At 42.6% G+C, this 15,841-nt stretch overlaps 1 pseudogene; it reads right to left on the bottom strand.

The window, feature by feature from the left end:
• Positions 1-14,887: 14,887 nt before the first annotated feature.
• Positions 14,888-15,623, bottom strand: LOC128578447 (40S ribosomal protein S8-like; annotated as a pseudogene).
• Between the last annotated feature and the right edge of the window lie 218 nt (positions 15,624-15,841).

Raw genomic sequence — 15,841 nt, 5'->3', positions numbered from 1 at the left:
TTTTGCGCAGTCTGGTTTTGCTGCAAATTTCTTACCGCCCCCGCTTCTCCCACGTGCTACCGTGAGAGCCGGGACCCTTGCGCTGTGGAGCGACCCGCCTGCTGCGCCGCGTCCCGGCTCCCGGGCGCCCTCTGCTGGCAGCTCGGGCGTCTGGAACTCACGCTCCTTCCCTGTCCCACTCCCCGCCTCGCCCGGCAGCCCTCCTGTAGTACCGACCTTGCTCGGATCTGCCTGCCGCGCGTGTGTCCCGCGCGGGGTTGATCTCTTCGCTTCCAGCCCCCGCACTGCCTCGCGGTACTCCAGCGGCTTCCGACGGCACCAGTCTTCTTGCTTCCCCGCGCCTGCGTCGCCCCAGGTGGCCGTTGTTCTCCGCTTCCGGGTTTCGCGGCAGATGTTGGGAGCGGGGCTGTCTGATCCTGTGCTTTCCCGGCTTGCAGAAGTGGGGGAATCCGGGTTTTTCTGCCGTCCTACTCCTGCCTTAATCCAGAAATTTCATTACCTTTTTTCTTTAAAAATGTTTTCAAATTGTGGGAAAAATACGCATAACGAAGTTTTCTAGCTTAAACATTTTTAAGTGTGCAGTGCAGTGCAGTGCCATTAATACATTCACAGTTTCTTCATTATTACTTTTCTATTAAAATTATTAATTCAATTTGTGATCTGGTTGTATGTTTATTTTAACTCTCACAGTGTAAATCGACGAAAGCTTAATTTATACAATACATATGCAACTCAAATATCAACAAGATTTATACATTCAATGACATGATCCCCTTTAGCGGGTAATACAAACCCCTTTGAACAGTAGCTGCTTCTGTTGTATCCAAACGCGAATAGAATTATAGAGAATTATGTCAGCACACTGAGTCTAATTGAGTTTTAGGGTCCTTTATTAGCCAGCACTGAGATGGGGGTCATATCCAGAAAAACCTTTTGGCAGAGAGAAGCAGGGGAGCAGGGTTTTTTTTTTTTGTAGAGACAGAGTTTCACTTTATTGCCCTCGGTAGAGTGCCGTGGCGTCACACAGCTCACAGCAACCTCCAACTCCTGGGCTTAGGCGATTCTCCTGCCTCAGCCTCCTGAGTAGCTGGGACTACAGGCACCCGCCACAACGCCCGGCTATTTTTTTGTTGCAGTTTGGCCGGGGCTGGGTTTGAACCCGCCACCCTCGGTATATGGGGCCGGCGCCCTGCTCACTGAGCCACAGGCGCCGCCCGGAGCAGGGTTTTTAATTTGTGCTTTCAGCTGGGTGTTGTTTCTGAGAGCAAAGTGGTCACAGAAGCAAAATTTGCCAGATTAGAGTCTATAGGGAGGGGGGTAAGTGTACACAAAAGGGCCTTTAAGAAGAGCTGGTGTTGCATATAGACTGGGAGTTTTCAAGGTCTTGCAACTTTAAACTTATCTTTCGGTTCCTGCAGAGTGTACGTGCTCAGGGGCCTGTAACAGTATGTGAGGGGAGGAGCAGTGGCAGCTGCAAAGTTTTAAACCATGTACAAGATGGAGTCAGCCACTAAAAAATGGAGTCAGTCAGGCTCCACATTTCCTGTAGTTCAGGAACCCAGGTGATTTTTTTAGTTTTTGAGACAGAGTCTCACTTCTGTCACCTTGGATAGAGTGCTGTGTCATCATAGCTCACAGCAACCTCAAACTCCTGGGCTCAAGTGATCCTTCTGCCTCTGCCTCCCGAGTAGCTGGGACTACAGACACCCACCATGGCTGCCTAGTTTTTCTATTTTTAGTAGAGACATGGTTCTTGCTCTTGTTCAGGCTGGTCTCCAACTTCTGAGCTCAGGTTGATTCTCTTGCCTCAGCCTCCCAGTAGCTGGGACTGCAGGCATCTGCCACAACACCGGGCTACTTTTCCTATTTTCAGTAGAGACAGGTCTCCTCTTGCTCAGGCTAGTCTGGAACTACCCAGCTCAAGTTATCCACCTGCCTCAGCCTCCCAGAATGCTAGAATCACAGGTGTGAGGCACCAGATAATTTTGTTGTATTTCCTTTATCTGTTATTGTGTGTATTCCTTTCATCTGTCTCGTCTTTTGTACAGTGCAACAAGAGGTATTTTTTGTTTTCATTAGTCAAAAAACATTTTTGTGCTGCCTTTTTTTTTTTTTTTGTAGAGACAGAGTCTCACTTTATGGCCCTCGGTAGAGTGCCGTGGCCTCACCCAGCTCACAGCAACCTCCAACTCCTGGGCTTAAGCGATTCTCTTGCCTCAGCCCCCCAAGTAGCTGGGACTACAGGCGCCCGCCACAACGCCCGGCTATTTTTTTGGTTGCAGTTTGGCCGGGGCCGGGTTTGAACCCGCCACCCTGGGTATATGGGACCGGCGCCCTATCGACTGAGCCACAGGCGCTGCCCTTTGTGCTGCCTTTGTTTCAGGGAGATAGGACAGAGTTCTTATCCTCCCTAGGCCAGACCGCGCCCCTATGAGTCTGGGGGTGCCTCTCCCTGGTTTCTTCTTCCTGAGTCTATGATGGTCCAGATGTTCAGGGTAGGCTCCAGCCCATCTACACTTCCCCTTCAGTTTAGTCCTTCTTCTTGACGCTGAGTGCCCTCAATATGCTTATCTGAGAGTTACCATTACAAATGACATTTCTGATGAGGTTGTAATTACAAATGCAAAATATCCAATTATAGCTCAGGAGGCAAGGGGACCAACCTGGATTGACTGATGCAAACACTCTTTTCCTGGAGTCGAGCAACCCCTGGGCAGAGGCACAATGCATGGCTTTGGCACCACAATGCTCAGGGATAAGCTGAGACAACCCACATTGCCAAGTTGTCCACCAACATGTTATAAAACTCCACCTCAGATTAGTTATAAATGTACTATAATTCGAACCTATAGAAGTCAAGACTGTAATATGCTCTCAACCCAAACTCCTTTATCAAAGAGCTTGACCCATTCTTTATACAGGCACTCTCTGAACTGCAATCTGTCATCGTCTTCAGCTTTTCTGAACATTTACTGCATTGTGATGCTTTCTATTGCCATGGTGGCACCTAGGAAATCTAATGTGGTCCTTGATATTGGTGAGCTGTGTCATCAAGACCACACAGGCCTAACCTGTTAAATGGAGAAATAGAGAAAGAGCCATAGGAAAAGTTTTCATTGTGTGACTGTTAGAACACTACAGACAATGCCAAAAGATATTCCAGGACAGATAACAGGTGTCTCCTTTATCAGAAAGTCCTTTTGTTATTTCTTATTTCATCGGTCTTGGGCCTGCATTCTACCTGAGAAAGTCATCCACTTCTGGATGGGATTTGTCATAGGAATTTTGAGCTTGAGATCCTCTACAAATTAGTCTGCCAGGGTTTTCAGGTAGTTGCAAGCCATTCCCGGGAGTTTACCACACACTCTCCCTTTTTTTTTTTTTTTTTTTGAGACAGAGTCTCACTATGTCACCCTTGGTAGAGTGCCATGGCGTCACAGCTCAAAGCAACCTCAAACTCTTGGGCTTAAGCGATTCTTTTGCCTCAGCCTCCCAAGTAGCCGGGACTACAGCTGCCCACCAAAACACCCGGCTATTTTTTTGTTGTAGTTGTCATTGTTGTTTGGCAGACCTGGGCTGGGTTCAAACCTGATAGCTCTGGTGTATGTGGCTGGCGCCCTAGCCACTGAGCTACAGGTGCCGAGCCACACTCTTCCATTTTGTCTGGGTCTCGAGTGTTGTCCTGCATAACAAGCCACCCCAAAACTTAGTAGCTTAAAATAACAACAATTTGTTATTCTTACAAGTTTATGTGTTGACTAACCTATGAGGAATGGTTCTTCTGCTCCACATGATGCTGGTTGGGGTAATGTCGTTCAGCTGGGAGCTTAGCCAAGGCTGGAACATCCAAGATGATCTCCATCCTATGTCTGGTAGTTGGTGCTGGCTGTTAGCTGGCTTGTATTCTCTCTCATCCTCCAGGGCCTTGCTCTCCATGTGGCTTCTCAGGGAGAACAGCCCAAACTTCTTGCCATGGTGCTGGTTTCCAAGAGGGAAAATACAAAAACTGCAAAGCCTCTATGGCCTAGACCTGGAAGTCACCCAGTGTCATGTCTGCTACATTCTATTACTCATAACAGGTCATAGAGCCAGCTCTGATGCAAGAGAAGAGGACATATACTTCACCACTTGTTGGGAAGAGTGCCAAATAATATTGCAAACGGATATGCAGGATGGGACCAGTTGTGGTGGCCAACTTTGAACATAGCCCTCCACATCAAGTGAGAGGTATTCTGTTCATCTCCACATTTAGGAGAAAACCCAAGGAATAGGAAGATGTTGTTACACTATTGGCCCTGGGCTCTCTGACAGGGGAAAGCATGGGTCTGTAACAGTGGCACTTCTGCTTTCTAAATATTGGTATCTACATTGTCACTACTTGATAAGCCTGGTGTGTATGCAGTGGCTAGGCTGTACACCATGACACTGTCCTGCTAGTCCTTTTATTCCAGCTACTTTGAGCCTGACAATCTCCATTTTGTATGTCACTAAAGCTATTACCAGACAAGGAGATTTTAAACCTTGCAATAAAATCTTTCGGAAGGTAAAATGCTGTCTGGGTGCAGTGGCTCACACCTGTAAACTCAGCACTTTGGGAGCCCAAGGCAGGAGGATCACTTGAGTTCAGGAGTTCAAGGCCAGCCTGGGCCTCGTAATGAGACCCCTGTCTCTACTAGACATTTAAAAAATTAACTGGATGTGGTTGTACTATATGCACCTATACTATAGTCCCAGCTACTCAGAGGAGGACTGTTTGAGCCCAGGAGTTTGAGGTTGCAGTGAGTTAACACAGCAAGACCCTATCTCAAAATACACACACGCACACACTGTACATTGTGCTGAGTACCTGTGCTAACTCTTGTATAAAAATACAAGCATTTAAAAATTATCCCAAGAAATTATGCGATTACCAAAACATTGTGTTTTTTAATTGAAGTGAAATTCACATGACATAAAATTAACCATAAAAGTGTACAATTCAGTGGCATTTAGTACTTTTTTTTGAGACAGCATCCCACTTTGTCACCCTTGATAGCGTGGCGTCATAGCTCACAGCAACCTCAAACTCCTGGGCTTAAGCAATTCTCTTGCCTCAGCCTCCCAAGTGGCTAGGACTACAGGCACCTGCCACACGCCTGGCTATTTTTAGAGACGAAGTCTCACTCTGGCTCAGGCCAGTCTCTAACCTGTGAGCTCAGCCAATATACCCACCTCGGCCTGCCAAGTGTTGGGATTATAGACGTGAGCCACCACGCCCCATGCATTTAGTACATTTGCAATGTTGTGCAACCATCACCACTATCTAGTTTCAGAATATTTTCATCATCCCAAACAGAAACCATATATCCATTCCTCACTGCCCCTAGCCCCTGCCAACCCCAATCTGCTTTCTATATCTATAAATTTACCTATTCTGGATTATTTTATATAAAATAAATGGTACAATACGTGACTTTTTGTATCTGACTTCTTTCACTGAGCATAATTTCTTTATGCATTTATTTATTTTTATTTTTGAAACTCTGTGCCCTGAGTAGAGTGCCATGGCTCACAGCAACCTCAAACTCTTGGCCTTAAGAGATCCTCTTGCCTCAGCCTCCCAAGTAGCTGGGACTACACTGCATCTGCCACAATGCCTGGCTAGTTTTTCCATTTTTAGTAAAGACAAGGTCTTGCTCTTGCTCAGGCTGGTGTTGCTCTCCTGAGCTCAAGCAATCCACCCACCTCAGCCTTCCAGAGTGCTAGGAATACAGAAGTGAGCCACTGTGCCGATCCAGAGCATAATTTACTTTCGTTTTGTTTTGTTCTTGAGACAGGGTCTCACATTGCAGCTCAGTGAAGCCTCTAAGTCACAGGCTCAAATGATCCTCTTGCCGCAGCCTCCTGAGTAGCTGGGACTACAGGTGCCTGCCACACCGCCCAGCTACAGAGCATATTGGGGTTTTTTTTTGTTTGTTTTTTTTTTTGTAGAGACAGAGTCTCACTTTACCGCCTTCGGTAGAGTGCCATGATGTCGCAGGACTCACAGCAACCTCTAGCTCTTGGGCTTCCATGATTCTCTTGCCTCAGCCTCCCGAGCAGCTGGGACTACAGGCGCCAGCCACAACACCCAGCTATTTTTTGGTTGCAGTTCAGCCGGGGCTGGGTTTGAACCCGCCACCCTCCATATATGAGGCCAGCGCCTTACCAACTGAGCCACAGGCGCCACCCGAGCATATTGTTTTTGAGGCTTATCTAAATTGTAGCATGTGTCAGTACTGCATTCCTTTCTACCAAAACGTAATGACATTCTAACAAATGTACAGGGTAGCTTTTATAATCCCTGTGAGTTGTTTTTAATAACTGTGAAGCATTCTGATCACACATCATCCCTCCTCCCTTTCGTCAATGCACCATACAAGGGGTTACTCAGGCCAGGCAAAGGGACAAACCTGATGCTTCCAAGCAGCCATCCACCCAAGGAGGTGGCATGAAGACCCTTGTCAGCATTGTTATTAATTTGAAGACTGATTTTGGAGAAGGCCAGTATCAAAGAGGAGGAGACTGTCAGAGGAGACTTGCCAGTTGCTTAAGATAAGAGCACATGTGCCCTAGAATGAGAAATGCCCATGGCCTTGACAGTGTAACCAGAGTCCCAATATTTGATAACAACCCACAGGAGAAAGTAACATGATAACCAATAGGAATATTAGCTCCTCCTTGAAGGAAGAGCCTTTGCTCTTGTTTTGTTTGGATCTGTTTTCTTATAATTGACAGCAGCTGTGGATTAACCATGCCCAGGGGCAGCAAAAGAACACCCCTGTAACAGAATTTGGGGAGCTGTGATTTTCTTGGTAGAGTGAGAGAAACATTCTGGCTCTAGGTAGAATTCATAGTGTTGCAAATACATTGATCACTTAAGGACCTCTTTCTTCTGTGCCCCCAGGCCTTTCCACTCTAGTATACAGAAGCTTAAAAGCATTTATGTGTACTTATGTAAATACGCACATACAGAGGGTGCCAAAAATGTATACACATTTTAAGAAAGGGAAAAACTGTATTAAAATTGTAATGCTCAATGTATACTGATGACAAAAGATGAATACAAGTCACATTGAGCACCTCTTGTAATTGCAGAACTCAAACCTGACTTGGGTATTACAAATGTAATACAGTTTTTTCCTTTCTTAAAAACATATACACTACTTTTGGTACCCTCTGTATACATTCACAGTAACAGATATTCAGGCAGTGATATTATTTAAAATTTTTTTTTCTGCAGTTTTTGGCCAGGGCTGGGTTTGAACCCACCACCTGCGGCATATGGGGCCAGTGCCTTACTCCTTTGAGCCACAAGTGCTGCCCTAAAATTTTAAGACTTTTTGTTTTAAAGTAAAAATTTAAAAATTGGGTATAACACAAAACAATGTTTGTATTACAGTGATTTTCTGGATTTACTTTGAGTTTCTTTTATGATGGACAAAGACAAAAGTAACTATGTACTTCTGCTTTTTCTATCTTTATGAATTTTCATTCCTTTGGAGACTGTCCAGTTAGAGATTACTTGCTGGCTCGGCGCCCGTAGCACAGTGGTTACAGCACTGGCCACATACACCGAGGCTGGTGGGTTTGAACCCAGCCCAGGCCTGCTAACAACAATGACAACTACAACAAAAAAATAGCCAGGTGTTGTGGTGGGCACCTGTAGTCTCAGCTACTTGGGAGGCTGAGGCAAGAGAATCGCTTAAGCCCAAGAGTTTGAGGCTGCTAAGCTGTGGTTCCACACTGCACTCTACCCAGGGCAACATAGTGAGACTCTGTCTCAAAAAAAAAAAAAAAAAAAAAGATTACTTGTTAGTTATCTGAATTTATTATTTACCCAAGGTCCCAAACTCAATAGATTAGGGAATCTTAGAAATTACAGTAGGTTGACATTGAAAAACAGTATGACTGCAGGTGATGAATGAAAAGTTGACAGAAATATGACACTTGAAAACCTATTCACTTTATAAAGTAGAGAGCCTGTGTGGGGCTACATAACTACTGCTATGTTGGAAGTTTCATAGGATTGATTTTTAAACATTTTTTTTTTATTTTTACATATACATGTGTTTATTAGGTTTCCTTTTTTTGCCTTCACAAAATTAAAAAGGCTTAAAATTTAATAGCAATAACAATGTTTAAGACAAAGACTAGAAACAAAAACCTCATAAAGAACAAACGGAAAAAAGAAGAATGAATGAACATAAATATATTCAGAGAAGGAATCAGACAATTGCTACATGGAAATATTAAGCAATAATAATAATAATAATGCAAAGAAAGTAACATTCACATTGTCAAATAAGAGTATGTCTATTATAGAATGCTTTGACTCTGAGATTCAGTATGGAGTCATCAGTTCATAGGATTGATTTTTAAAATATAGGCATTAATTATAAATCAGTTTAATTTAACTTTAGATATTTAGTGTAAAAATGAAAATGTGCATGATCTATAGGCTAAATATTATGAGTTTAGAAAGATCCATTTAATAAATTTCTTTGTGATAAATTAATAATAGATACATCTTAAATCTTACAAAAATCACAACACAGTGTTTGCATTATATTTTATACCATGATAAAACTGGGGAGAAGACGTAGAGCTATCTTTTAAGTGAAAATTAGAACAATTTAGGCGGCGCCTGTGGCTCAAGGAGTAGGGCGCCGGTCCCATATGCCAGAGGTGGCGGGTTCAAACCTAGCCCCGGCCAAAAACCAAAAAAAAAAAAAAGAAAATTAGAACAATTTAATGTATTCAAGGATTTTCCTTACAAATTACTATTGAAGAAACTTGGGAGTTTTAGATTATTTTGTTGGCTTTATTTATTATTTTTATCGACACATTGTAATTATACATATTTACAGATATAATTGCACACTTTGATACATATGTATGATATGTTGTATAATGATCCTATCAGGATATTTAGCATATCCATCACCTTATACATTTATCATTTCTTGTGGTGAGAACACATGCCAAAGCCTCTCTTCTGGCTATTTTGTAATATATAATACTATAACTGTTAACCGTCATCATTCGGCTCTGCAGTAAAACGCCAGATCTTGTTCCTCCTATCTAATTGTCTTTGTGTGCCCATTGGCCACCTTCCTTATTCTCTCCTTTTCCTTCCCCTCCTCAGTCTCTGGTAACCACTGTTTGACTCTCTGCTTCTGTGATATCAACGTTTTTCTTTTTATTTTATTTTTTATTTGTTTTTGAGACAGAGGCCTCAAGCTGTCGCCCTGGGTAGAGTACTGTGACATCACAGCTTACAGCAACCTCCAACTCCTGGGCTTAAGCGATTCTCTTGCCTCAGCCTCCTAAGTAGCTGGGACTACAGGCGCCCGCCACAACATCCAGCTATTTTTTTGTTGTTGTAGTTGTCATTGTTGTTTGGCAGGCCTGGGCTGGATTTGAACCCGCCAGCGCTGGTGTATGTGGTTGGCGCCTTAGCTGCTTGAGCTACAGGTGCTGAGCCAACATTTTTATTTTTAATTAAATATATGGGTTGAGATCATATGGCATTTGTCTTTCTGTGCCTGGCTTATTTTACTTAATATGATGCCCTCTGGGTCTATCCATGTTATCATAAATGACACAGTTTCATTCTTTTTATGGCTGAATAATACTCCACTGTATATTTTATGCACTATTTTCCTTATCCATTTATCTGTTAGCGGACATTTACCAGATTGTTTCCCTATCTTGGCAATTGTGAAGAAGGCCACAAGGAACATGGGAGTACAGATGTCTCTTCCACGTACCAATTTTATTTCCTTTGTATCTATCCTCAGCAGTGGGGTTGCTAGATTGTATGGTAGTTCTAATTATTATTTTTTGAGGAACCCTCAAACTTTTTTTTATAGTGGCCAATACTAATTCACATTCCCACCACCAGTGTGTAAGCGTTCCCCATTCTCCACATCCTCACCAACACTTGTTTTCATTTGTCTTTTTTTTTTTGGCCAGGGTTGGGTTTGAACCTGCCACCTCCGGCATATGGGACCAGCGCCCTACCCCTTTGAGCCACAGGTGCCGCCCCCATTTGTCTTTTTTTTTTTTTTGAGACAGAGTCTTACTATATCACTCTCAGTAGAGTGTGTGGCGTCACAGCTCACAGCAACCTCAAACTCCTGGGCTTAAGCGATTCTCTTGCCTCAGCCTCCCAAGTAGCTGGGACTACAGGTGCCCGCCACAATGCCCAGCTATTTTTCTGTTGTAGTTGTCATTGTTGTTTAGCAGGCCCGGGCCAGGCTCGAACCCTCCAGCCTCAGTGTATGTGGCCGGCACCCTACTCACTGTGCTACGGGCATCGAACCTCTCTTGTCTTTTTAATAATAGCCATTCTAACTGGAATGAGGTAAGATCTCATTGTGGTTTTTATTTGCTTTTCCCTGACGATTAGTGACATTGAGGCATTTTTTCATATGCCTGTTGGCCATTTGTATGTTTTCTTTTGAAAAATGTCTATTAGGAACTTTTGCCTGTTTTTAAATTGAGTTATTTGGGATTTTGCTGTTAAGTTCCTTATATATTAAGGAATTATACATCATACTGACCCTTGTCAATTTGCAAATATTTTCTCTCATTCTATAGGTTGTCTCTTTACTTTGTTAATTGTTTCCTTTGCTATGCAAAAGCTTTTTAGTTGTTTTTTCTTTTTTTTGCAGTTTGGCTGGGGCTGGGTTTGAACCCACCACCCTCGGTATATGGGGCTGGCGCCCTACTCCCTGAGCCACAAGCACCACCCAAAAGCTTTTTTTTTTTTTTTGTGGTTTTTGGCCGGGGCTGGGTTTGAACCTGCCACCTCCGGCATATGGGACCGGCACCCTACTCCTTGAGCCACAGGCGCCACCCACCAAAAGCTTTTCAGTTTGATGTAATTTCTTTGTAATTCACGTTGGTAATTGTTTCCATTTCTGTGCAAAAGCTTTTCAATTTGATGTAATTCCATTGGTCTATGTTTTCTATTGTTATCTGTGCTTTTGAGGTTTATTTTAAAAATCCTTGCCCAGCCCAATGTCATAAAGCATTTTCCCTCTGTTTTCTTCTAGTAGTTTCAGTTTTGGGTTTTATATTTAAGCCTTTATATTAAGCCATTTTGAGTTTTGTATTGTTTTGTTTTGTTTTTTTGAGACACAGTCTCACTTTGTTGCCCTCGGTAGAGTGCTTTGACATCATAGTTCACAGCACCCTGTAATTCTTGGGCTCAAGTGATTCTCTTGCCTCAGCCTCCTGAGGTTCCCGCCACCATGCCTGGCTTTTTTTTTTTTTTGCAGTTTTTGGCTGGGGCTGGGTTTGAACCCACCATCCCCAGCATATGGGGTTGGCACCCGACTCCTTTGAGCCCCAGGTGCTCCCCTATGCCTGGCTATTTTTAAAGATGAGGTCTCACTCTAGTTCAGGCTGGTCTTGAACTCGTGAGCTCAGGTAATCCCCCTACCTTGGCCTCCCAAAGTGCTAGGATTACAGGTGTGAGCCACCACACCTGGCCTGAGTTAATTTTTCTATGTGGCAAGAGGTAGGAGTCTAGTTTCGATCTTTTGCATGTGGATATCCAGTTTTCCCAGCACCAATTATTGAACAGACTGTCTTTTTCCTGATGTGTGTTCTTGGGACCTTTGTTACAAATCAGTTGGCTATAGATTCATGGATTTATTTCTGTGCTTTCTCTTCTGTTCCTTTTGTCTATGTGTCTGTTTTTATTTGAACGCCATGATGTTTTTTTCACTATAGCTTTGTAGTATGGTTTGTTTTTTCGTTTTGGGTTTTTTTTTTTTTGCAAGTCTCACCCTGTCGCCCTCAGTAGAGTACTGTGGCGTCACAGCTCCCAGCAACCTCCAACTCTTGGGCTTGAGTGATTCTCTTGCCTCAGCCTCCCAAGTAGCTGGGACTACAGGCACCTGCCACAACCCCAGCTATTTTCTGTTACAGTTGCCACTGCTGTTTTAGCTGGCCAGGGACGGGGCCAGGTTCGAACCCACCACCCTCAGTATATGGGGCCAGCGCCCTACCCACTGAGCCACTGAGCACTGCCCATGTAGTATGTTTTGAAGTCAGGTAGTGTGATGCCTCCAGCTCAGGATGGCTTTGGCTATTCAGGGTCTTTTGTGGTTCCATATGAATTTTAAGATTTTTTTCTTCTATTTCTGTAAAGAATGTCATTGGCATTTTGATAGAGATTGCATTAAATCTGAAGATCTCTTTTGGTAGTAGGGCCATTTTAATAATATTAATTCTTTCAATACGTGAACATCAGGTATCTTTCTATTTGTTTGTGTGTTCCTCAATTTCTTTGATAAATGTTTTATAGTTTTTGGTATAGAGATTTTTTTCTCCTGTTTGGTTAAGTTTATTCCTAGGTATCTTATTTTTTTTGTAGGCTTATAAATAGAATTGTTTATTTCTTCTTCTTGCTTTTTAGAGATAGAATCTCACTAGATTGCTAGGCTGACTTCAAACTCCTGGGTTCAAGGGATCCTCCTGCTTCAGCCTCCTGAGTAGCTGAGACTACAGGCACATATCACTGTGCCCAGCTTAGGAACTGTTTTCTTGATATCTTTTTCAGATAGCTCACTATTAGTGTATAGAAATACAACTAATTTTTATATGTTGGCTTTGTATCATATGACTTTAGTGAATTAGTTTGATATTATTGAGTTTCGATATTTTGGGGTGAATTCTTTAGGGTTTTCTCTATATAACATCATGTCATCTGCAAACAGGGACATGTATTGCCTTTCCCTTGCCTGATTGCTCTGGCTAGGACTTCCAGTATTATGCTGAATAGGAGTGGTAAAAGTGGGTGTCCTTATCTTGTTCCTGGTCTTAGAGGAAAAGCCATCAGTTTTTCCCCATTCAATATGACATTAGCTGTGGGTTTGTCATATGTGGGCTTTATTGTGTTGAGGTACATACTTTCTACACCTAATTTGTTGAGAGTTTTTATCATGAAGGGATGTTGAATTTTGTCAAATGCTTTTTCTGTGTCTATTGAAATCATCATGTAGTTTTTCTTTTTCCTTTTGTTTTTCTTCTTAAATTGTTTTTCTATATTTTTAAATTCTGTCATGAGGTTGTATACTTTTTGTTAATGTAGAGTATCATATTTATCGATTTTGTCTATGTTGAACCATCTTTACATCCCCGAGATGATTCCTACTTGGTCATACTGGATGATGTTTTTATTTATTTATTTATTTATTTATTTATTTGAGACAGAGTCTCACTATGTTGCCCTTGGTAGAGTGCCGTGGTGTCACAGCTCACAGCAACCTCAAACTCTTGGGCTTAAGCAATTCTTTTGCCTCAGCCTCCCAAGTAGCTGGGACTACAGGTGCCCACCACAACACCCAGTTATTTTTTGGTTGTAGTTGTCGTTGTTTGGCAGGCCTGGGCTGGGTTCGAACCTGCCAGCTCCAGTGTATGTGGCTGGCGCCCTAGCTGCTGAGCAACGGGCACCAAACCTCTCTTGTTTTCTTAGTGTAGCTAAAGGTTTGTCAATTTCGTATTAAAAAAAAAAAAAAACAACTCTGTTTTGTTGATCTTTTGAATTTTTTTTTTAGTCTCCATTTTGTTTATTTCTGCTCTGAGTTGCATGATTTCCTTCCTTCTACCAATTTTGGGCTCAGCTTCTTCTTGCTTTTGTAGTTCTTCAGATGCACGATTAGGTTGTTTATTGGAAATCTTTCTTCTTTTTTGGTATAGGTGCTTATTAGTATGAGTTTCCCTCTTAGGACTGCTTTTGCTGTGTCCCTTAGGTTTGGGTACAGTGTGTTTCCATTCTCATTTGGCTCAAGGAACTTTACCAAGTGAAGCACAACTACTACCACAACTTGATAAGTGAGGTCCAAATATATTTTTTAGAGACATGGTCTTATTATGTTGTCCAGGATGACCTCAAACTCTTGGGTTCAAGAGTGCCTCCTGCCTCAGACTACCAAGTAGCTAGGACTATAGACATGCTACACGCCTTGCTCAAAAAATTTTAATCACAAAAAATGGGGGTGTGTAATTTGGAGATGAATGCAATGACCAGGGCCTTTGCAATCCAAAGCCACTCAGCTTCTGGCTTAGCTGTCCATGGAATTCTAAGACTGGTGAGGACTTGTAGAATCTTTCCAATCTGTCCATTATCCTAATGTAGGCAGAAAAAGCTAGATGAACCTTAGGGGTCAAGGAACTTCCTCTTTGTTTTCCCATTCCCATCAAGGTCGCAGACCACTTCCCCATTTGTCTCTTATTGTGTTAGAGCCCTTTAAATATTGGGAACCATTTTGAACACAGCAGGGATTCCTGAAGCTTCTTCATAACTGTTCAGTTTTGGCCTGATAGCAATATACAGTTCCTTGTTTGTTATTTTGAGGTAACAACCGGGACATTGCAGCAATGGAAGAAAATCATTCAGCTTTCCATTTTTTTCGCATCTAAAATTATTTTTCTTTTTTGAGAGAGAGTCTCACTATGTCACCCTGGGTAGAGTGCCATGGTGTTACAGATTACAGTAACCTCAACACTCGGGCTTAAGCGATTCTCTTGCCTCAGCCTCCCAAGTAGCTAGGACTACAGGCACCAGCCACAACACCAGCTATTTTTTGTTGCAGTTGTCATTGTTGTTTAGCTGGCCCAGGCCGGGTTCAAACCCGCCAGCCTCAGTGTATGTGGCTGGCTCTGTAACCACTGTGCTATGGGCGCTGAGCCTAAAATCATTTTTATAGATAGAGTATATTTAGGAAACAGCGCTATTGTTCAGATTTTTACTAATAGCCCAATTAGTTTTGTATGGTTGTTTATATTTTATTTATTTATTTAAAATAATGAACACCTTTATTACATAAACTAAGACAGGAGAGAGGAAGAATTATTTGCCTTTCCAGATCTGGATTTTCTTCAGCTAGAACTCCAGCTCCTTGCCTTCTAGCACATAGCCATGCTCGACCACTCTGGCCTGGTCTTTTTTTTTTTGTTGTTGTTTTTTTTTGTTTTTTGTTTTTTGTTTTTATTGTTGGGGATTCATTGAGGGTACAATAAGCCAGTTACACTGATTGCAATTGTTAGGTAAAGTCCCTCTTTCTGGCCTGGTCTTAATGGAATGCACACAAGAAGCTTGCCCTGCTAGAACTGCTCCTCCAGAAGACTGCTTATTTTGGCATTCTTTTACCTTTCACCATATTTCTTCTGGATTTTTTTGATCTTTTTTTTGTTTAAAATCTCTTCTTCAGGAGTCAGCTTGGCTCCTTTCTTGCGCACCAGGGGCAGTGCATAGTGGGACTCATACCACTGTTGATAAGCACGATGCAGTTCTTCACCAAAGTCTTGGTACGAACCAGCTAATTATTGGATACATTATGGACAACATCAATCATCCTTGTTTTCCTAGTACAATACTCTAAGCCCCAAGAGAAGTTTCCCACATCCAGCCTTAGGGCACAGTATTTCTTGTCACCTTCCCACACATGGACGGTGTGTATGTGGCGGGGGCCAATTTTCGTGTTGGCAGCAGGACATCCCAACTCATACTTCCCCATCTTGTGGTAGGGCTTTCTCTTGTCCCCAGTCTTGCAGTGTTTATGCCGGTTGTTTCAAGAGATGCCCATCACTTGGCCGTGACTGGAAAGAGAAAACGCAAAGATGCACAGTCCGTTTTGTAAAATGCAATCCCTCCCCATTGACATTGCTTCTAGGTGGTTGTTTATATTTTAATTTTACTTATTAGAGTGTAAAACCAAAAACTCAATTATTTGATTGATTAATTTCTCTCTTTCCCCATTTGAGTATTTAGAAATTACATCTGTGCGCGGGATAAAAGATGGTT

The sequence above is a fragment of the Nycticebus coucang genome, chromosome X, assembly GCF_027406575.1.
Source record: "Nycticebus coucang isolate mNycCou1 chromosome X, mNycCou1.pri, whole genome shotgun sequence".
In the NCBI taxonomy this organism is placed as follows: Eukaryota; Metazoa; Chordata; class Mammalia; order Primates; family Lorisidae; genus Nycticebus; species Nycticebus coucang.
Note: the sequence above shows the minus strand (reverse complement) of the source record. Positions and strands in the feature narration are given on the sequence as shown.